The 23,642-nt window shown below is 43.2% G+C and overlaps 1 long non-coding RNA gene across 1 annotated transcript; it reads right to left on the bottom strand.

Moving 5' to 3' along the window:
• Nucleotides 1-9,119: 9,119 nt before the first annotated feature.
• LOC143512670 (uncharacterized) lies at nt 9,120-18,428 on the bottom strand. Its single transcript, XR_013130508.1, has 7 exons — nt 17,437-18,428; nt 17,033-17,185; nt 16,538-16,767; nt 13,592-16,450; nt 11,203-11,502; nt 10,912-11,128; nt 9,120-10,640 (listed from the first exon to the last, which is right to left on the bottom strand). It is a non-coding gene; the product is annotated as an uncharacterized LOC143512670 (long non-coding RNA).
• Between the last annotated feature and the right edge of the window lie 5,214 nt (nt 18,429-23,642).

The following is a 23,642-nucleotide window of genomic DNA, read 5'->3' as shown; positions in this document are numbered from 1 at the left end:
GCTGCCATATTTATTTACATCTGCAGATGAGGAAGTGTGTTGTGGGAGGGACTTAATGAACTATCCACACATATTGAACTTAATGAACTATCCACACATAATGTACATATTACTGTAATGAAAGACTGATTTAAAACAGGCACACATTACTTATATATTATATTACGAGACACAGCACACACTCAGGGGTACTTTCTATTAACAAGGACACACTGCCTTCACAACTCCAACAGGGAGTATGACTGTAAAACCTACACACACACACACACAAACACACACACACACTAGAGAAGAGTCATCATAAACACGCGCACATCCACATACTAAAGAAAGACGAGCATAAACACACACACACACACACACACACACACACAAACATTAGAGAAGGGTGATCATAAATGCACACACATGTGCGCACTCACACTAGAGAAGGATCTTTTTGATGTTTAAAACATCGAAGGATGTGGTGACCACCAATTGTGCCCTGAGTGTTCAGATGGTTTCTTGTCCTGATGGTTAGGGATGGACACAGAGCATCGGAGGAAACTGACAGAGACTCACGTTGATGTGGAGTGGAAGCTCCTAACTTTACACAAGCACGCTAAAGATCAACACAAGTACACTAAAGATAAATACAAGCACACTAAAGATAGACACAAGTACACTAAAGATAAATACAAGCACACTAAAGATAGACACAAGTACACTAAAGATAAATACAAGCACGCTAAAGATAGACACAAGTACACTAAAGATAAATACAAGCACACTAAAGATAGACACAAGTACACTAAAGATAAATACAAGCACGCTAAAGATAGACACAAGTACACTAAACATAAACACAAGTACACTAAAGATAAACACAAGTACATGGTCATGCTTAAGGGAGAAGAAACTGGGGGCGTCAGCTGATGGTTATCAGCACACCATCTTACAGTAAAGCAGAAGATTACTGCATTTCACCACCACAGTTCATGCACATTGGAAAATGCAACATCCAAGTGTAGCAATAAACACACACACACACACACACATACAAACATATGCGCACACACACGTGCACACACATACATTCAGAAGAGAGAAGGGCTATCAGAAAAACATCAGCAAACTTATAATATAGAAACACAAATGTAACCCCTTAATATAATATCATAACCCCCCCCCCCCCAGACACACACACACACACACACACACACACACATCAACTAGAGAATAGTAATCATAACGAGTACAAAGACGAGTACAAAATCAGAAGAGCATTAATTTTTTTTTTTTAACAAGCTTTTGTTTTTTACAAACCTGTCCGATTCCCACTTTTGGGTCGCGACCCACCAGTTAAGAATCACTGCACTAGAGAATAGTAATCATAACCACATACACACACATAAGATGACACATAAGAGTCATTACAGTAATAACAAGCAGATTCTGCTCACTTTATAGGAGAAGCACCGGCTGCAGTGTTTTGTGTAATTTTCACCAAAAATACCAAACTTGTTCATTACAGTGTGACTAAAGGTCTCAAAGTGGACCAGAACTGTTAGAACCGCACTTGTGTGATATCCCACACAAACACACTGTAGTGGATCAATACTAAAACCAGAGCAGATTCTTCAAGGCCCCTCCAGGAGTTAACGTGACCCTTCTAGTCATTGGCTGTAGTGTCCAGTGAGAAGGTGAAGGCTGTTTGTGACAGTTCATGGTTTTACTTCCTGTTTTTTTTCTTTGTGGTTTTTTGTTCTTTGAAATTTCTGAAAAAGTGGAAGTGTGTTTGAGCTTGCACCAACCAGCTGAGAATTGTCACCCTAGAAGTTAAGTTGTGAGGAGCTTCAGAAGCTGTGGTGAAACCTAGCTACCCCTGGTGGTAGCAGAAGAGAGGAGGGGACCGTTGAGGAGAGAACCGTTACAGAGACCCACTGTCCTGTCGCCCTGTTGATGAGGGGACCCTTATAGAGATCTGCTCTCATGTTCCCTGATCATTACTCAAGGACCATAACAGGTGTTCCTGTGTTGCCCTGCTGAGACAAGAGCAATGTGTGCTGCTGAGAGTTGATTGGCCAGGTTTGGTCACCCAGGTCACCTCAAGCCAGCCCTTAACCTATCATTTGTCAGTTTTATTTACAGTTTATTACGACTGCTAAAATGCGTTTGTCCAATCTGTAGTCACATTTTCAAAACTCTAAACACAGTAGACACAACATCAGTTTTCAGTGGCTATACTATTGGCACAATTCATGTTGTTTTGGCACAAAATGCAGTCATTTTACATGTTTCTATAATGCTTACATTTTCTATACACACAAGGTAATCCAATAACAAAATTTTCATTTTTGTCTTATTTACAAATGCTTGTACACAGCATGTGAAAAATGAAAACCTAAGGTTCAAAACCTTAAATATCGTATAAAATGCAAAGTTCTGCAAAAACAAAGGCAGCTGAAAAGCTATTACTGTTATACACATTTTTTGGCACATCCAGATCATTGAAATAAAATGCAGTAATAGATGAACTACAGCTGATTCAGATCCTACTTGGAAATACAACCAGGTGTTGTCAGCGACAGGGACACATAAAAGCAAGGGCTTGTTTGGACTGAGTTTGGTCAATGTGAGCACAGGGCAGAGAGAGTAACAGAGGAAAGAAAAGTCATGTCTGCACAAGGAAGACGTACAGCTGGGCCAGGGCGAGGTAGAGGGGGAGGAGGAAGAATGTGTGGTGGTGTTCAATGAAGGATAAGAACTACTGTCACTGATGAGATTAGAGCCACCATCATAGATCATGTGATAAATCATGATCTATCACTGAGAGAAGCTGGTGAAAGAGTGCAGCCTAACCTCAGACAGTCAACTGTGGCTTCCATTATATGCACCTTTACAGTTTTTGACGACTGCTAACGTGCATTTGTCCAATCTGTAGTCACATTTTCAAAACTCCAAACACAGTGAACACAACATCAGTTTTCAGTGGCTATACTATTAGTTCAATTTATGTTGTTATGGCACAAAATGCAGTCATTTTACATGTTTTTATAATGCTTCAATTTTCTATACACACAAGGTTATCCAATAACAAAATTATTTTGTCTTATTTACAATTGCTTGTACACAGCATGCCAAAAATGAAAACCTAAGGTTCAAAACCTTAAATATCGTATAAAATGCCTGTTCTGCAAAAACAAAGGCAGCTGAAAAGTTATTACTGTTGTACACATTTTTGCACATATAGATCAATGAAATAAAATGAAGTACAGTAATGTACTGGGTCAGAGAAAAGCAAATATAACAATTTGTCCTGCAATCTCAAGTGCTGGTTTGGTCCTTCACAAATGCCAGATTGGTCCCTATAACAGTGACCTCCTTCTTTCGTTTTTGAATGAACTCTACCAACAACTGGTTCCAGAAGCAGAAAGGGAACAGGTGGGAGGAAACACGAGGACATTTGTCATGGGACAATGTAGCATTCTGTCATTCTCATGTCATCACAAACTGGTTTATAGACCACCCAAGAGTGATGTCCCTTTTCCTCCCGCCCTACTCGCCTTTCCTCAACACCACTAAGGAACTTTTTTCAGTCTGGAGGTGGAAGGTGTATGATCATGGGCCTGTAGGGGTTTCACCTACTAATCCTTTAAAAGTAGATATAATTTGTTTTACCTTAATTATTAATCAGTCTCATTAATTTAGAATCAGTCTCATATTCTAATTATACCAGAACCACAAGTTTAGTTATCAACGAAAGGTAATTAATGGTTTGGTATCTGAAGGATTTAACTATGAATTCTTTGGAGGTTTTGGCAACAACCACTTTTGAATGACATCAACACAGACAATTTGGTGAAAATAAATGATACATTTATTTAAAACCAACTATTCTAAAACAAACGGCATCAACAAGGATCAGTATATTTACAGTGATGACTGGGTATCTAGTGTGTGTGTGTGTGTGTGTGTGTGTGTGTGTGTGTGTGTGTGTGTGTGTGTGTGTGTGTGTGTGTGTAAAAAGGGGAGGAGACTAATGTGTGCACGCGCTTGTGCGCGTGTGAGGAGGCGGGAGTTGTAGTTTCAGTTCTCCTATAGGCCCTTTTCACACTTCCGCATTTTTTCTTCCGGAAGCTCTCGTTGCAGGGTAAAGTTACTTCCGTTACACATTAAACAATGGCAGAGTCCAATAACAAGAGCTTTTGCAGTGCACCAGGGTGCTCGATCTCGAAGCAAAAACAGTCGTATCTCAGTTTCTACGGTTTTCCGGCTGACGACGAGCAGAAAAGAAAATGGGTTTGTGCAATTAGGAGGGATGAAGGGGAAAACTTTGTGATACGGAGCATCTTTGTGTGTAGCCAGCATTTCACTGCTGCAGACTACATAGCAGGAAGCTCGCGGCTAAAAGTTGGTGCTGTTCCCAGTTACTGTTCCCAGTACTGTTACTGTCCCCGGTACTGTTACTGTTCACAGCCGGTTTCAGTGGAACAGTTGCTGTCCGCGTTTGAAAGATCAAGCTCTCAGCTGGGAGTACACGTACGTCCGCTAGCATTTAGCTGTGACCCGCTAGCATCTAGCCCCGGTTCGCTAGCTTCTAGCCGTGATCCGATAGCTTCTAGCCCCGGTTCGCTAGCTTCTAGCCCCGGTTCGCTAGCTTCTAGCCGTGATCCGATAGCTTCTAGCCGCGATCCGATAGCTTCTAGCCGTGATCCGATAGCTTCTAGCCGTGATCCGCTAGCTTCTAGCCCCGGTCCGCTAGCTTCTAGCCCCGGGCCGCTAGCTTCTAGCCCCGGTCCGCTAGCTTCTAGCCCCGGTTCGGTAGCTTCTAGCCCCGGTTCGATAGCTTCTAGCCCCGGTTCGATAGCTTCTAGCCCCGATCCGATAGCTTCTAGCCCCGATCCGATAGCTTCTAGCCCCGATCCGATAGCATCTAGCTAGAAAAGAGCAAGCTCTCGGCTGGCAGTACACCACGAACATCTACTAGTCGAGAGTTTGCTCTTTCAAATGCGGACAGCAACTGTTCTACTGAAACCGGCTCTGAAACTAGCATCCAGCTCTGCTCGGTAGCTTCCAGCTCTGACCATCACTTTGCTGTCGACTATATTGGACACTGAATAAACAATAACACGTAATAACTTGGTGTGTCATGAACTTTATTGATACTGATGTAAACCAAACAATCAATAGCTGACGTCCCTTGGCTTGCTAAAGCTGGGCGTACACTGTACGATATTTTAAATCGTGTACTCCGCTCCAGCTCAAACTACGACTAAATCGCAGGGAGATTCGGCTCGTGGAGCTGCTTCAACAGTGTGATACTCTCACGAGGAGCGATTTGAATTTCAAACATGTTTGATATTCTTGCGACGCTGCGATTTCTGATCGGGAGTTGGTCTGAGGTGTGAATCGCTCCTCGTTTACCTGTGTAAACTATACGATTGAGCCGAAACTCAGCCCGATCGCAAAAATAGTCGCACGAGTGAAAAATCGGCTGAAAATGGGCCAAAAATCGCACAGTGTACGCCCAGCTTAACCTAGCTAGATATTGTTAACTAAAGCTGTCAGTATCATATGTAATATTATAATATATATCCAAATAATATAGACTGTTTTACCACTCCATAGGATGACTAATGGAACTAGCTATACCTTAAATAATAGTTAGTTACCTAGCTAGTGCTAGCTGGTGTTAGCTTACCCTGGTATAAGTGAATAAATTATTCTACAAACAATTTGTAGCCTCTATTTAACTTGGAACCGTTCGTTGAATGTTCTCCACTGATACTGGAAACGTATTTAAAATTCAGTCTCGGCAGCGACGACAGGGATGAAGTAAACACACGCTCCATGCTGAGGTGAATTGACAACAACTATCTTCTGCGAGTACCGGAACTTGTTTTACCCGGCGGTGACGTATTTCCGCTTTGTTGTGAAAAGGGCCTATTGAGAACAAAGCAACTAAAATGGCGCCGACTTTAAACAGTAGGGCAGCGCGACTATGTTAATGAGCTCAGCTGGTTTATTCCAACGTGGTCAGAACAAAGGGTAATGGAGCTGGCTTAATAACTAAAAATTAATGTGGTGTCTCTGAAAATGGGGAAGACTACAAGTTGTTCATTAATTAGATAAATAAAAACATGGAGAGATTGCATGCAAGGTGGAGAACTTTGTGTGTACAAATCAATGAAGATTATGAAAATAAAGTTAAGCACATTCTGGATGTATTAACAGAAAGCTTGGTTAACTCTACAGTTCAAGTAACTTTGCCCTTTGATAAACTATGCCCAGCGGCAACACATGTTAGCAGTCATCAAAAACTACATACGTCTTGGCAATGACTCAAATTATTGATGGTCATCTGCAAATGGCAAAGAAAGCAATCTATCAGGCAGAGGCGGTCTTTGCATAGAGGTGTTCCTAGGCAATTGCCTTGGGCCCCTCCCACTGCAGCCCACTGTAGGGGCCCCCTGACTAGTTAACTTAAAGCCTGGTTTAAACTTGACGCGTCGCGAATGGCGCGAGGGTCCGCGTGGCGAAAATGGCGTAATTGTTGTGGCTTTGCCTGTGCACGAGGGCCTCGCACGCTATCGATTTGCGAGGTCGTGCATCTCTCGAATTTTGTAACTTCGCGCATGCCGCGCCTCAGCGCAATGAACAAAGTCATGTTTGAAGGGTTCATACACCTTTATAAGGTGGAATTAAAGCACTTGTACGTCACTTTCAAGGTCCATTTCAATATTTACCAGCACGATAAACTTAAATAAGTTAAATATTTATACTCGAAATAATTCGCTTTTAATCACATTATTTAATGGTGGTTTCTTTTCAAAACGCCCAAACTTAACGTCTTCACGTTCTTTCATGTTTCGTCCTGGAATTACAAGAGGCTCGTATTTGTTAACATAATACAAGATAACTGTTCATTCAGACAGCTATTTGTTGTGAAACGAAGTAGTTACAATTTCAAGCATTTTAGTATTTTAGCCTAAATTCCAGCACTTTCAAACCTGGAACACAAAGCAACATTAAAATTGGTCAGGGAAATGTTTATTCCCCTGTTATTGAGGGGTGTTTCTTTATACTACCACATATCGTTTCAGACAACACTGCACGCGGAAAGTAAACGCTTCCAACGTTTGCGCAGGGTCGCGCGAGGTGGGCGGAGTCACGCGCTACGGTCACTCGCGAAAGTATAAACCAGGCTTGCATATTAATGTTAATGGGCCCGCTAGCTAAATTCGCCTTGAGCCCCCAAATTGCTAAGTCCACCACTGCTATCAGGTAGGGGTGACCTGCACAGGGGTGATAGTGGGAAAAATTCCTGAGCCTGAACTTTTTCTGAACGCGGGGTGTGTGTGTGTGTGTGTGTGTGTATGGAGTGTTAGTGTACCATATTTAGAATATTTTATAATTAATCTTTAAATTAATTAATAATAAATAAGTCAGGTAATCAATATAGTGAAATAAAAAACTAATTTCTATTAATATTCTGAGAAAATGCTGTAACCTAAAGATTTAGATTAGACACAATATGTTAAAAACAGGCATGATTAATTATTTATTCATTACTGTTAGTAAATTATAGGATACCAGACAACTCAAAGAAATTATGCAAATAAAGTTTAAAAGAATTACAAGTATTATGATTATAGTTAGTTTTTATAAATATAATTTAATAAATATTTTGTGTTGGTTTATTAGGACATACATTTTGTGCTTTTGTTCATGTATTACACCTTATGCCGTAAGGCGGCCAGGATGAACCAGATCGTCTGACCACCTGTACCGGCTCAAAAAAAACACTCATATTTCTGATAAAAATTTAACTTAATCAGAATAAAGATAAAATACTGAATTTATCTTGTATCTACCTCTGAAGCTCTTCCGATGTCCGATGAAATACAGGCGGTCCCCGGGTTACGACGTTGATCCGTTGTAAATCGATTTTCGGTGTAAATCGGAACATACGTATGTACTGTACGTAAATAACATACTATACGCAGTTATCCTATCCTAAAGCTATAGCCTTTTGGCAAATACCTTTATCCATAGCTGCGTTTAACTAATCCTGACGCCGCGCACACCAAACACCAAGTTCCGTTTACGACGCAGAACCACTTAGGTCCAAACAAGGCTTATACGGTAAATGGGAGATGTGTAGTAACCATGAAAAATTGTAACTTGGGAACCTCGTAAGGATCATAAGGATCATATTTCGGCCTCAAAACAGATTTTTTTTTGGTTTATCATTATGATTTGACGGATTCCCCCCCCTCCCTCCCTCCCTCCCTCCCTCAATTTTTTTTTTTCTCGCAGACTTATCGGTACGCCGGAATTCCGGCATGGCGCCTGAAAACTATCAGGCCTGCCTGCAATAGTCGCTGATTCGACTATAGTAGACTATACCCCCTATTCGACTATGAATGTCATAGTCGAATGTACCATTCTAACTGCATGGGGGTGCCCAATGATGCTGCTAAGAATTAGTTGTTAAATGAAATGTCTTTGTTTTTGTTATATATAGCCTTTTGTCAAATAAAATCATCCTAATTTCTTTTAAAAAATAATTTTAAATGATGTGTGCGCATTAACATTAAGTATCTTCCTTACTACACATTAATCACACCCTGCAGTTGCACAATCCAAATGAGCGGAGCTGAACACGCTACAGGATCAGCATCAACACTTCAAAAGTATTTTGAAAAAGATAAAGATGGATCAAACAAAGTAAAGTGCAAGTTATGTCGTCGACGTCTTTTATTTCACACGACAACAACCAACATGGCATACCATTTAAAATGCGTTAGGCGGAAAAAATAACAGTTCAGCCGTTTGTCGTTTCGGTCGTGTCGTGTCATTGCGGCGCGTCTCGGCAAGTAGGCCTATAAACATTTTTTGTTGTTGTTGTTTGCTTTTTAAACCCCGTTACTTGAACCTTTACTTATAATTTTTTCGCTGTTGTGTGGCAAATTTTTTATATTTTCAGGCAGGCATATTTTATTTAAAATATTTTTGATGTTTTGCACAGTGCCTGTCTGACAGTTCGATATGTACATTGACGGTTAATGTTCTCTAACGTTTCATAAAAAAATAAATAAGTTGTCACGCTCGAGGGAGGAGGCACGACAAGCGAGGACGGTGCAACACTGAACGTTTATTTAACAAAAAATGACGTGTAAGCTCCGTGTGGAGGGTAAGCAAACAACACGACACTCACACTGGCACGAAACTTTAGACAAAGACGAACACAAGACACTGCGCGAACGCACATTAAATAGGTGATTAACACAAACCCTCGTGATCTCAAGACAAGGCACAGGTGCGACTACGAACACGCTCACAAACGACCCACACCCACGAAAGTACATACATGGACATAACGGCACGCAGACAACGTAGCGGCACGCTCACAGGGAAGGGTCCGGGACTGTCACCGTAACATAAGTAAATAAATAAAAGCTGAATAAAGCCAACCTACCATGTTTATTCATTTATCTGAGTGTTTTAGGTTTTTACTTTGAAATGGAAAAAAGTCCTGAATGAGAACGGGATCTCATTTAAGGTGCTCTAGATTTTAAAAAAACCAGATTCGACTATTAGGCGACTAAAGGGAAAATCTGACTAATCAGATTCGACTATGAAAATCCTAAAGCCTGGTTCACACTACACGACTTTTCAGTCGTCAGGTTTTTGTGCCGTCCGCACTACACGACTGATCGTGCTGTAATCGCGAGTCTTTCAGTTGTTGTGGCTTTCACACTACATGACTGATCGGCGACGCAGGCTCACGAATTACACGACTGGGGAATCGCCGACTCATCTGGCTGCCGTCCAAAAACACGAGAACACGAAAACGAAACTCTCCCAGAACCAGCAACACCACGTAGAAGAAAAAAAACAATGTACATGTACTCCACATTTTCGTTATTATTATTATTTTTTACCATTTAAACACTCCATAGTCCCAAGTTGCCAGAATTATTTCATCTCTCCGTTGCAGTGAACATAGATATAATCAATCGCACTATTTCTCAAGTGCTGTCACAATAACTTAAACAGTGTTGTAGTAAAGTTGTAAGAAAGGTGAGGATTTTGTGTGGTTACTGTTTTGAAATCATTCTTCAAAGTTTTTTACATTCTTCAGAGATATCTTCAGCGGTGCCGCGGTTCTCTCTCCACGTTCCCATTGGCTGTAGCTAGACGCTGCTGCCGACTTTCAGTCGCCGACTGCTAGATATTAAACATGCTAGATATCTGCCAGTCATCTGCGACCAGTCGGCGACGGCTCGGTGAGCGTCTTTCAGCGTCTTTCAGCAGTTCACACTACACGACTGAGCGAGCGACGAGTGATCGCCGATTAGCCTCCGACCACAGTTTTTGTCGGCGATCAGTCGGCGACTGAAAGACCAGCCTAAAATCGTGCAGTGTGAACCGGGCTTTAGTTGAATACACCTCTACTATCAGGACTTCCAGAGTTCTCCAAGATTTTTTGGTTTCATCTTTCAATCCTCAATAATGTTCATGTCTGGTGACTGGGCTGGTCAATCCTGGAGCCCTTTGAACTTCTTTGCTTTCAGGAACTTTGATGTGGAGGCTGAAGTATGAGAAGGAACGCCATCCTGCTGCAGAATTTTGCCATCTCCAGAGTTCCTTACCTCAAAATATAACAAGAACCACCAACACATTTTAACCTGTAAATGGGCATGTAAAAACCTCATGTGGGCATTTTTCACCCCAACCAATGTCACATACCTTCTATGCACAAATTAGAGAATACTGTTAAATGCAAGATAAATGTATTCTACAGCACCTTTAAACAAATAGAAATAGGTTCTGCTTGATTGGAAAGATCATCTGCAGCCACAGTGACCCTTTGTGGATAAGACTGGCCCTGATCTACAACAAAGAAATATGATGCATGCTTACTCTGCCAAAAGACTTTGTTCCAATAAATGCTTGATGAGAAAGCCCAGGAGCCAGCTGCTTCAGATCCTGGAAAGCCTGGAACAGGTCGACATGGAAGATGGTCTGGTGGTTGATGGTAGCAGGCCAATATCCACATTGTACTAGTTCATCAAGTCCAGTGGTCCAGCTTTTCATGCACTGAGAACAGCTCAGTGTTGGCAAATTAAGTTGGTACTGTCTTGAAATCAAAAAGACGTGTAAGCAGTATGAATTCAGTCTTTTGCATTTAATTGAACTGAATCAAGTACTTACCATTAATTCCAACAAGGATGACCTCTTTGCTACAGGTCAGCTTTAGCTGACTGGGTGAACAGGTACATGGTTAAGGTAGATGAAGTGGCAACAGTCAAACTAAATCACAGAAGAAAAAAAAATTAATGGCAACAAAATTAATCAGAGCTGAAAAAAAACAGATGACAAACACTGATCTAGAAGCATTCCACTTATCTGAGCTTTGAGCTTGCCGTTCAGCCCAGCTTGGTGGCACAGTGCCCTTCTCTTGTGGAGGAATGTCCCTGAGCAGGTCTTGCAGTGCAAGTTCTTGAGCACTATCTGTAAATGTAAGACAAAATATATTACTAAATTATTAAATGTGTGTGTCACGTATGGCCTCGCCCCCTCCCTTAGCTGTCATTCCGGGTTCCCTCATGTCTGTGCTCCTTGCCCGTTCGTCCTGCCCTGCTCGTTTGTCTCTGTGATTCCTCGTTTGTTGCCACGCCCCTGTATTATCATTCCCACCTGTTCCTTGTTTCAGACCTGTGTATATCTGCCCCTGAGTCTCCCTTGTCCTTCGTCTGGTATTTTGGATGTTTGGTTTGTCATTGCCCGTGGTTTGTTCCTGCTTTATATTCCTTACCTGTTTCTCGTGTTTTCTGTTTGTCATGCCTGTGTACGCCTGTTTTACGGACTGCCCTCCTATTATGAACCCGGACTGGCTTAGCGACGATGATGATGGTATGCCCTTGAATAAATCTCGCTCTTCTCAGCATTTGTGTCCGTCCTCTCGCTTCACAGCGCTAGCTTCGTTACATAATACCAGACCTAGCAAGGACACAGCGAGAGAGCGAGACTCTGGTGAGTTCGAACACTGTGATGTGATGTCGGCTGGTTTAATCCGGTTCGACTCTCCGGTATTTCAGTACGAACAAACCAGAGACAGGAATACCCCTGGCGCTGTGGGGACAAGGAAGTCTCGTCGCAGACCTAAGAAAGTGCAGCCACTTTCGGTTTCGGCTGGCTTTTGCGACGAGACTCCTATTGAGCGCTATGTGTCTGCCCGGCTTGAACACTACAAGGAGGAACATCCTATAGTGCAAGTCGCGGGCAGATGGTTTTAACACACTGACGAGCGTTTAATTAACCCTCGGTTGGCTCTCCATGACAACTGCGAGCTCCCGACGCCTCGAGGGAGGCGGAGTCGTCGCAGGGAGAGCAACCGAGGAGCTTGTGTGTCTGTGTGTTCTGCCAGGCTCACCCAGGAACCCGAGGAAGAGGACCAACCGCCGCTGATCCCGCCAGCTACTCCACACGAGACCCCCAAGAATTTTTTGGGGGGGAGTACTGGCCACGTCGGCTTGGCGGTCCCGCCCCCCGATGACGTCAGCGCGGCGGACACAGCCCCCTGAGGACGTCAGCGCGGCGGACACGGCCCCCTGAGGACGTCAGCCCGGTGGTTCCGCCCCCTGAGGACGTTAGCCCGGTGGTTCCACCCCCCGATGACGTCAGTGTGGCGGCTCCGCCTCCCGAGGGTGTCTCATCCGCACCGGTTCCTGTTCCCGCTGCCCGTCGGCAGTCCACGCCGGCTCCTGTCTCCGCGACCCAGGAAGGGTCATCCGCACCGGTTCCTGTTCCCGCTGCCTGTCGGCGGTCCATGCCGGCTCCTGTCTCCGCGACCCAGAAGGGTCGTCTGCACCGGTTCCTGTTCCCGCTGCCCATCGGCGGTCCATGCCGGCTCCTGTCTCCGCAACCCAGGAAGGGTCGTCTGCACCGGTTCCTGTTCCCGCTGCCCGTCGGCGGTCCATGCCGGCTCCTGTCTCCGCGACCCAGGAAGGGTCGTCTGCACCGGTTCCTGTTCCCGCTGCCCGCCAGCGGACGCCGCCTGTTCCCGCTGCCCGCCAGCGGATGCCGCCTGTTCCCGCTGCCCGCCTGCCGGCCACGCCCGTTCCCCCAGAGACTGTGATGCCCTCTATTGGGCATGGACTTTGTGTGCCCCCGGCTCAACCCTATGCCTCTTATGTTTCATTGCCCGTGTTCCCCTTGCTCCCTGGTCCTGTCCCTGGTTTTGTGTTGGTTCCCGTCCCCGTGGTTGTGTCTGTTCGTGTCCATGTTCCTGTGTCTGTTTCCCGTGGTGTCTTCTCTGTCCCTGTCCCCATGTCTGTTCCCCAAGTTGTGACCCATCTTGTGCCTGTGCCTGTCTCCGTTGTTCATGGTGTCTTTGCCTCTGTGTTTGCCTCCGCCCTGTTCCCTGGCCCCGCTCCCGTGTCTACTCCCGGTCCTGTCCCGTCCAGCCCTGCTCCCGTACCTCGCCCGGTCCCTGCCTGTGTTGCCATGCCCCGGCCCTGCTCAGCTGAACAACGCGAGCTTCGTTACAGTGTGACTAGCAGTTATGTATATATAATCTATTTAACAAATTTCTACTGACCATAATGTGTTGGCTCAGGCTACTGAAATACTGGTTCAGCCACTTCAGAACTGCTCCTTTTACCTGAGTTTGGAACAAAAAGCAATGTGAGACTAAGGTACATTTTCATTATTCAACTATCAGAAGACCTGCACAATTCAAATTTGGAGACCAAAAAGAACATTTATTACATGTAGTCGAGTTATGAGTCTTTGGGGGAAATTTTGGAATAATTTGTCCTGAATTATCCCTCTGTCTCCACCTAACAACACCAGATATGGGTCTTGCCTTCTTTTCTTTGCTTAGGATTATAAGATAAAAAGTATTACACATACCCAGGTTCAGTAATACTGCTTCAGTAAAGATCCATAATAAAGACCATGCCATGTTCACACTGTTACATTTATGGCATATAGCAGATGCTCTTATCCAGAGCGACTTGCATATTCTGACTAAACACTTAGCACTTTTGTATCTCTATCTAGTAGGCCTATAAACAGGTTTATGTCCAAACTACTCCAGCTCAAGCACTGCCATAAACAGTTGCCAGTGCTGATACCTAGAAAGAAGACAACAAAATATAAGATTAGAGCAATACCTAGCATGACTGAAATACCTACAAGACTACATGCAGTACGAGTGCAATAATTAGCAAGTGTTCCCAGAGATAAAGTGCAATTACGATTTATACCAATGCTTGAGTAGATTAGTGCTTATAAGTGCTTTACAAAGAGATGGGTCTTCAGTCTGCGTTTGAAAACCGCAAGAGAGTTCACTGTTCGGATAGCCAGTGGAAGTTCGTTCCACCAGCTGGGAGCCAGGACAGAGAAGCATCTTGTCGCGTGTCTTCCATGAATCTTGAGGGATGGCGGGTCAAGCCGAGCTGTACTTGAAGCGTGAAGGGCTCGAGGTGCGAATCGACTCTTGACCATTGCCATAAGGTATGAATGAGCTGGTCCATTCTTGGCTTTGTATGCAAGCATCAGAATTTTAAACTGTATGCAAGCAGCCACGGGAAGCCAGTGAAGGGATCGCAACAGTTGAGTGACATAAGTGAACTTGGGTAGATTGAAGACAAGCCTTGCTGCTGCATTCTGGATCAGTTGCAAGGGTCTGATGGCCTGCAGAGGAAGACCAGCCAGGAGAGAGTTGCAGTAGTCAAGCCTTGGGACTGGACAAGCACCTGGGAGGCCTCCTGAGAGAGGAAGGGTCGGATGCATAGGATGTTGTAGAAAAAGTATCCGCATGACCGAGTCAGGTTTGTAATATGGGCAGAGAACGACAACTGGTCATCCAGAGTCACCCCAAGATTTCTTGCATCTTTGGGCGGAACAATCAATGAGTTCTCGAATGAGATGGCAAGAGGACCTGTAGCTCCAGGGATGAACAGCAGCTCAGTCTTGCTGGGATTGAGCTTTAGATGATGAGCTGCCATTCATGAAGAGATGTCAGTCAGACATGCAGAGATACGGCTGCAAACCCGAATATCAGATGGTGGGAAGAAAAGCATTAGTTGAGTGTCATCAGCATAGCAGTGGTACGAAAAACCATGAGAGGTAATTACTAGGGGTGATCTGCAATAGTCGCTGATTCGACTATAGTCGACTATACCCCCTAGTCGACTATGAACGTCATAGTCAAATGTACCATTCTAACTGCATGGGGGTGCCCAAGGATGCAGTTAAGCATTAGTTGTTACATGAAATGTCTTTGTTTTCATTATATATAGCCTTTTGTCAAATAAAATCATCCTAATTTCTGTTAATAAATATTTTTAAATGTTTGCGCATTAACAATAGGCATCTTCCTTACTACACATTAATAAATCACACCCTGCTGTTGCACAATCCAAACGAGCGGAGCTGAACACGCTACAGAATACGCGCAGCATCTGCCGAGATTATAATGGCTACTAAAAAACTTCAAAAGTATTTTGAAAAACATAAAGATGAATCAAACAAGTTATGTCATCAACATCTTTCATTTCACATGACAACAACCAACATGGCATACCATTTAAAATGCGTAAGGCAAAAAAAAACGTTTGTCATTTCAGTCGTGTCGTCTCGTCATGGTGCGTCTCGGCAAATAGGCCTATAAACATTTTTTGTTGTTTGCTTTTAAACCCCGTTACTTGAACCTTTCCTTGTATTTTTTGTTGTTGTGTGGCAATTTTCAGGCAGGCATATTTTATTTAAAATATTTTTGACATTTTGCACAGTGACTGACAGTTCGATATGCGCAATGCGCACTGACGGTTAATGTTCTCTAACGTTTCATAAAAAATAAATAAGTAAATAAATAAAAGCTGAATAAAGCCAACCTACCATGTTTATTCATTTATCTGAGTGTTTTAGGTTTTAACTTTGAAGAGGAAAAAAGTCCTGAATGACAACGGGATCCTGTTTAAAGTGCTCTAAATTAATTAAATAAATAAATAAACGCGATTCAACTATTAGTCTACTAAAGGGAAAAGTTGACTAATCAGATTCAACTATGAAAATCCTTAGTTGAATACACCCCTAGTAATTACATCAAGAGAACGGGTGTAGAGTGAAAAAGAGGAGAGGACCTAGCACTGAGCCTTGAGGGACACCAGTAAGGAGCCTGCAAGGAGCAGATGTAGACCCTCTCCATGTTACCTGGTAAGAATGCCTCTCTAGATAGGACTCAAACCACTTCCATGCAGAGCCCGTGATTCCCAGGTCAGCGAGGACAGATAGGGGGATCTTGTGGTTCACCGTGTCGAAAGCTGCAGAGAGGTCCAGAAGGATCAGAACCGATGACAGTTTGGATGCTCTTGCAATCTGGAGTTTCAGTCACCGCTATGAGGGCCGTTTCTGTTGAGTGTGCTGGTTTGAAGCCCGACTGGTTGGGGTCCTGGAGCAGGTTTTGAGTGAAAAAGAGAGACAGTTGGTTGTATACAGCACGCTCAAGAATTTTTGATAGGTAAGAAAGGAGTGATACCGGTTGGTAGTTGCAGACATCCGAGCTGTCCAGGGTGGGCTTCTTCAGAATTGGGACCACTCTGGCAGTCTTGAATGCAGCTGGGACCTGGCCTGATGACAAGGAGCTGTTCATGATGAACGTGATGAAGGGTAACAGATCCATGGAGACTGTCTGGAAGAGTGTGGATGGAATGGGATCCAGTGGGCAGGTTGTTGGGTTGCTGGATTTAAGTAGCTGTAGGACCTCATCTGTGGAAAGAGGAGAAAAACATGTTAAGGAATTAATGGCAAGAGGATGAGTATTGGTGAAGGAAGTAGAGAAAGAGGAAAACGGCTGACGAATTTTGTTATCCTTCTCCTCAAAGAAGGTGACAAAATCCTCCGGGGTAAGTGAAGAGGTTGGTGGGGGAAAGGGGGGTTTGAGAAGAGAGGAAAAGATACTAAAGAGCCTGCGTGGATCCGATGCTGATGCTTCCAGTCTCTCTTTGTAGAAGGATGACTTGGCAGCAGTAACCTTTGTTGAGAACTTGTAGAGGAGAGCTGATAGGAGTGTAGGTCAGAGTCAAGCTGGGACTTCCTCCACTTCCTCTCTGCCTTTCTTAGCTCTCTCCAGTTGCTGCGTAGAACTTCAGTCAGCCACGGGGCAGGTGGGGAGGATCTAGCTGGCCTGGAGGAAAGAGGACACAAAAGGTTAACTGCAGACGAGAGTGAAGAAAGCAATGCATCTGTGGCTGTATCCAAGGAAAGAGATAGAAAGGAATCAGGATGTGGAAGGGTAGTAAGGATAGTTGAAGCCAAAAGATGAGTGAGAGATGGAGTGCAGGTTACGTCGAGAGAATGACGAGCCTGAAGGAGAGGCATTGACAGGGAGAATGTGAAAGATAGAAAGTGATGATCTGAGCAGTGTATGGGGGTTACTGTCATATCCTGCGCTGGGGCTGGTCTGCTGAAGATCAGGTCTAGGATGTTGCCTGCTATGTGCGTTGGAGGGGTCAGGTTAAGAGCAAGGTTGAAGGATGAGAGCAGCGGTTCGAGACATGATGACTGCAGCTTGTTTGATGGAAGATTGAAGTCACCAAGGAGAATCAATGGGGTTCCATCAATGGTGAAGAGACTCAGAAGAACATCCAACTCGTCTATGAAGTTACCTAGAAGAGAAGGAGAGCGGTAAATGACAATTATATGCAGTTTAGTGGGGAAAGATACAGTAACAGCATGATATTCAAAAGAAGAAATAGAGAGATGTGAGAATGAAAGTGGAGGGAAGTTCCACTTCCTAGACGAGCAAATCTGTGCCACCACCCCTGCCAGTCTGTCTCGGAGAGTGGGAGAAGTTAAAGGCAGAGGATAGGGCTGCTGGAGTCGCAGAGTTCTCAGGAGTGATCCAGGTCTCAGTCAAAGCCAGGAAGTGCAGTGAACGATGAGATGCTAAGGCTGAGATGAAGTCAGCTTTCCGAACCACAGATTGGCAATTCCAGAGTCCACCCATCACCCTGGTCTGAGAATGTGATGACCTTGGGGGTTGGATGAGATTCCTTGCATTGCGCTTCTTGCGGTAACGATGGGAACGTCTGGCTCTGTGGGATGAAAGAGCAGGTATTGAAAAACACATGTTTAAAGTGCAGCAGTGTAGTAACTTGACAGTAAAGTAGTAGAGTGAGAGAAATAAATACTTAGCCAAATTTGAAGGAGATTGCCTCTGTGTCGATGTAGAATGGGACGAGGTAGAAGAAGTAATCTGTCTAGTCGCTGTATACCACTACAGACGGACACCCCCTCAATATATCTGCCTGGTGGCTAGTAAGGCCACTCCCAGCAGTTTCACACCTTGGGCTAACCTGAAACCACACCTGAAACTAGTAATAGCAATTAGCTCTAGAACCAGCAAAACAACCTGGTAACAAGCAGTCTAAGCCCAAAAGTAAATTGGAAAACTCAAGCCTACCATACCAGCAGATAAGTCAAATCTAATCAGGACACACTTGCACACCACAACATGTTACCACATGTTACCACAACATGTAAAAAGGAAAAAAAAATAGCATTACCAATTTTGGGTTGAGCTCTGCTGCAAGTCTCTGTGCTCCCTGAAGAAGCTAGTAGAATTGATTACAGTTTTTCTCAGTTGATCAGATTCATTTCTCAGATCAGAACTGAAATTCTCTAAACTCTTCATTCAATCTCCACATCTCCTTGTCACTTGTGCACATCATAATTGCATTTCTCATTGTGTTTCACATTTTGCAAATGCTTTTGTACATTTTGCAAATGGACATGAACATTTGTCTGTTGTTTTTTACAACAATTGCTCATGTTATGTTATTAAAAGTAATTGTTAAAATTGGTTGTGCCAATAAAGCAATCTTGAAGTGAGAGAGAGAGAGAGAGAGAGAGAGAGAGAGAGAGAGAGAGAGAGAGAGAGAGAGAGAGAGAGAAAGAAAGATATTTCATAGTTTAGGGATTGTTAGGTTTGTCTTTGGCTACTTTTTTCTGTGTGGAGACAAACATAATTTTCACCTAAACATATTCCTTCTTTTATTCTCAGGTTCTGATATGCCTAAGTGAACTCATTAGTATCCAAGCTTAAATAATGATGGATTATACAGCTTCAGAACTGATGTGCAGGGTTGCCAATTTAACAGGAATTTACTTTGTCATCCTTATTCGTTTTTTTTACCTCACTTGTAATAGGTATTCACTCATAATAGACCACATATGGAAACATCCCAACATATGTATGTATTTAGTTAACAAGAATGTGCTCAGACAAAGACTCCTACTGTGAAGTTCTGCTCACATTGATAAGGTTGCTATCCAATTTGAGCGTGATTGCGACCATTGATATCAAGGTTTTGAAGCAAAGATTTACGAACAAACCTAAACATAAAAAGCACTAATAGAAAATAACAATATGAAAATAAAAAATACATTAAAAAAATTAATAAAGCGATATGATAGTCTTTTTAGTGCTTTTTAATCGCTTTATTCATGAAGAATTCTGACCGAATCCCACTGTATTCTGGGCATTCGCTCAGGAAGTGCACCTCTCTCTCTGTCTGTCTCTCTCTTATCTTTTTTAGCATTTGCTTTAATATACTGTACAGAGTAGATACTACGATCAGTTTGGACACCTACATATAGCCTAGGGATCGTTTTTGTCAGGAATCGGCAAGTATTTACATGTATTTGGATAGCAGTGTAACATCTGTACGCAGCTCTCTCCGTACGCATGAGTACGCATTCCAGTGCTTAGTTTTGTGTACAATTTCATACACATAGGAAGTGAGACCGGGTTGGAATCTTGCCAATGCATTTTTTTAGCATTCCAGTTAATCCAGATAGCCAAATTTGGTTTGCCTTTTCCTTCCCAAACCGCGAACTAAAAAACAACTGCTATCATTTCTTGGCATGTGCTCATATTGTCGCACCTTTATTCTCTCCTACGCAGAGAGCGAGAAACCCCTCAGGGAACTGGTTTCCACCAAAGGATCCAGCACTTCAATGATTGAGTGGACTCCCGAAGGGGAGGCAGCATTCACTGCAGACCATGCCAGACCATTCCAGACCAGACCCATTAAAACCATTTGTCCAGACGGTTGATGCACGAGGAATATATATATATATATATATATATATATATATATATATATATATATATATATATATATATATAATGTTAAATTAATTAATTAAATGTACTGTATTTTGTCAATTGTGATTTTTACACCGCAATCGAAGTTTGTCCTCCGCTTTTAACCCATCTGTGCAGTTAGAACACACACACACACACTAGTGATTACTAGGGGGCTGTGGATCACACGTGCCCAGTGCGGTGGGCAGCCTTAGCCCGGCGCCCAGGGAACAGTTGGGGTTAGGTGCCTTGCTCAAGGGCACCTCAGTCATGGCCTCAGGTCTGGGAATCGAACCCATGACCCTCCGATCACAAGACCAGTTCCCTACCACCAGGCCATGACTGCCCCAATATATATATATACACTACCATTCAAAAGTTTGGGGTCACTTAGAAATGTTCTTATTTTTGAAAGAAAAGCAGTTTTTTTTCTCAATTTAGCTAACATTAAATGCATCAAAAATACACTCTATACATTATCAATGTGGTAAATGACTATTCTAGCTGTAAACGTCTGTTTTTTAATGCAATATCTACATAGATGTATGGAGACCCATTTCCAACAACCATCCCTACAGTGTTCTAATGGTACATTGTGTTTGCTAACTGTGTAAGAAGGCTATTGGATATTTAGAAAACCTTTGAAAACCCTTGTGCAAGTAGGTTAGCACAGCTGAAAACAGTTTTGCTGATTAGAGAAGCTATAAAACTGACCTTCCTTTAAGCTAGTTAAGAATCTGGAGCATTACAATTGTTGGTTCGATTAAACTCACAAAATGGCCAGAAAAAGACAACTTTCAACTGAAACTCGACAGTCTATTCTTGTTCTGAGAAATGAAGGCTATTCCATGCGAGACATGCATGCGAGACATTGCCAAGAAACTGAAGATTTCCTACAATGGTGTGTACTACTCCCTTCAGAGGAGAGCACAGACAGGCTCTAACCAGAGTAGAAGGAGAAGTGGAAGGCCCCGCTGCACAACTGAGCAAGAAGACAAGTACATTAGAGTCTCAAGTTTGAGAAATCGATGCCTCACAGGTCCTCAACTGGCAGCTTCATTAAATAGTACCCGCAAAACGCCAGTGTAAACGTCTACAGTGAAGAGGCGACCCCGGGATGCTTCGCCTTCAGGGCAGAGTGGCAAAAAAAAGCCATATCTGAGACTGGCTAATAAATGAAAAAGAATAATATGGGCAAAAGAACACAGACATTGGACAAAGCAAGATTGGAAATAAGTGTTATGGACAGACAAATCAAAGTTTGAGGTGTTTGGATCACACAGACGAACATTTGTGAGATGCAGAACAACTGAAAAGATGCTGGATAAGTGCCTGACACCACCTGTCAAACATGGTGGAGGTAATGTGATGGTCTAGGGTTGCTTTGGTGCTGGTAAAGTTGGAGATTTGTACAAGGTAAAAGGGATTTTGAATAAGGAAGGCTATCACTCCATTTTGCAGCACCATGCCATACCCTGTGGACAGCGCTTGATTGGAGCCAATTTCATCCTGCAACAGGACAATGACCCAAAGCACACCTCCAAATTATGCATAAACTATTTAGAGAAGAAGCAGGCAGCTGGTGTTTTATCGGTAATGGAGTGGCCAGCGCAGTCACCAGATCTCAACCCCATTGAGCTGTTGTGGGAGCAGCTTGACCGTATGGTACGAAAAAAGTGCCCATCAACCCAATCAAACTTGTGGGAGCGGCTTCTGGAAGCATGGGGTGAAATTTCTCCAGATTACCTCAACAAATTAACAGCTAGAATGCCAAAGGTCTGCAATGCTGTAATTGCTGCTAAGGGAGCATTCTTTGACGAAAGCAAAATTTAAAGTAGAAAATTATTTAAAAAAAAAAAAAAAAAACATTTTTTCTACCTTTCTATTCTTTCTGCCGCATGCCGCATGGTTGACAAACACATATGCTGAGTACACTGGAATTCTGTTTGTTGTGTCATAAAGTGTTGCAAATTCATACACATTCTGAGTAGCTTGTTTCTGACAAATCTGCTTATATTGAGGCCCTGGCAACACAGTCGGAGGAGTAGCTACTCCATTTGGGGTGGAAAAAAACTGTGGACAGGTTATGGAGAAATCCATCACGACCTCACCTACAACTGCTGAACTACCTAGAAAAAACAACAGCACCAGACTGAGGAGTTTCATGATTATAAATCAACAGAGCTGAAAGGGAACGACACGGTTTGTGTTCTGACCTCACTGATCTAGCTCTCACCACACAGTACAGCTGCCATATTTATTTACATCTGCAGATGGGGAAGTGTGTTGTGGGAGGGGCTTAATCAACAATCCAGACATAAATGTACATTAACAAAAGACAGACTGAATTCAAATAAGCACAGTTTACTTACATGAGCCCATCCTGAATAACCCTACTTTAACAGCTATGAGACACAGCACACACTCAGGGGTACTTTCTATTAATCAACAATGACACACTGCCTTCACAACTCCAACAGGGAGTATGACTGTAAAACCTACACACACACACACACACACACACACACACACACAAACACACACATTAGAGAAGGGTCATCATAAACACACTCACACACATACATACACATGAGAAGGGACATCATAAACACACACACAATTGTCACATCAAGAACCATTAAATACAAATGTATATTCTGTGTAACGTTTTAGAATTATTTTGTTAAATTAAATCAGGGGTCACCAACGTGGTGCCCGTGGGCACCATGCCGCCCGCGAGGACGTTATGAGTCGCCCGCGAGCTTGTTTTAAAAACAGCTCACTATATTGCCATGCACCAAAGTGCTGCATCCTTTATGTTTTTTAGCGATTGTCCGCGGTTGCTAGCGGTCTTCCCGCTTAGCAATTGACACGCTAAGCGGGAAGCGGACAAAACAAGCCCCCCCCCCCCCCCCCCCCGCTCAACAACTTTCTTTCTGGTAGCCCTCCGCAATAATTGGTATCCAAGAAGTAGCTCCCAACTTCAAAAAGGTTGGTGACCCCTGAATTAAATAATTCACACAGTGAAGGGGCTGGCAGAGCTTTTAGTGTTCAAGTGCTGAGGACCGGTGAGATGGAGAGGTCATGAAGGTCAGAACATGTGGTCACTGGTTTCCCTTTCACAATAGCTGTGACAGTGTTGCAACAAGCTGATGAGGCTTCTGAGAATTTTATTAGACAATTTTTGTGTAAATACATATTTCTGTGGAATTCTGTGGATATAGGAAATACTACAGTACATTCTTCAGTACAAAAGGATCCACATTGCTCATCTCCTGCAAATATAGAACACAGAGCAGATCTGAAGATCAAAACTATTCTACAAGCCATAATAGATGAGCGTTGTTGTTTTGATTCTTGTGTTTTTCACAGCGCTGACCCCTGACCTCAAACACTTCCACGTCTAAGGTAAACGGTATAGTGGGTCTACGACTAAGTAATGAGTCGTGTTTCGAGTTTGGAGAATGTGTGAACAGTCTTGGGTCTCCAGCAC

The sequence above is a fragment of the Brachyhypopomus gauderio genome, chromosome 4 (genome assembly GCF_052324685.1).
Source record: "Brachyhypopomus gauderio isolate BG-103 chromosome 4, BGAUD_0.2, whole genome shotgun sequence".
Taxonomy (NCBI): Eukaryota; Metazoa; Chordata; class Actinopteri; order Gymnotiformes; family Hypopomidae; genus Brachyhypopomus; species Brachyhypopomus gauderio.
Note: the sequence above shows the minus strand (reverse complement) of the source record. Positions and strands in the feature narration are given on the sequence as shown.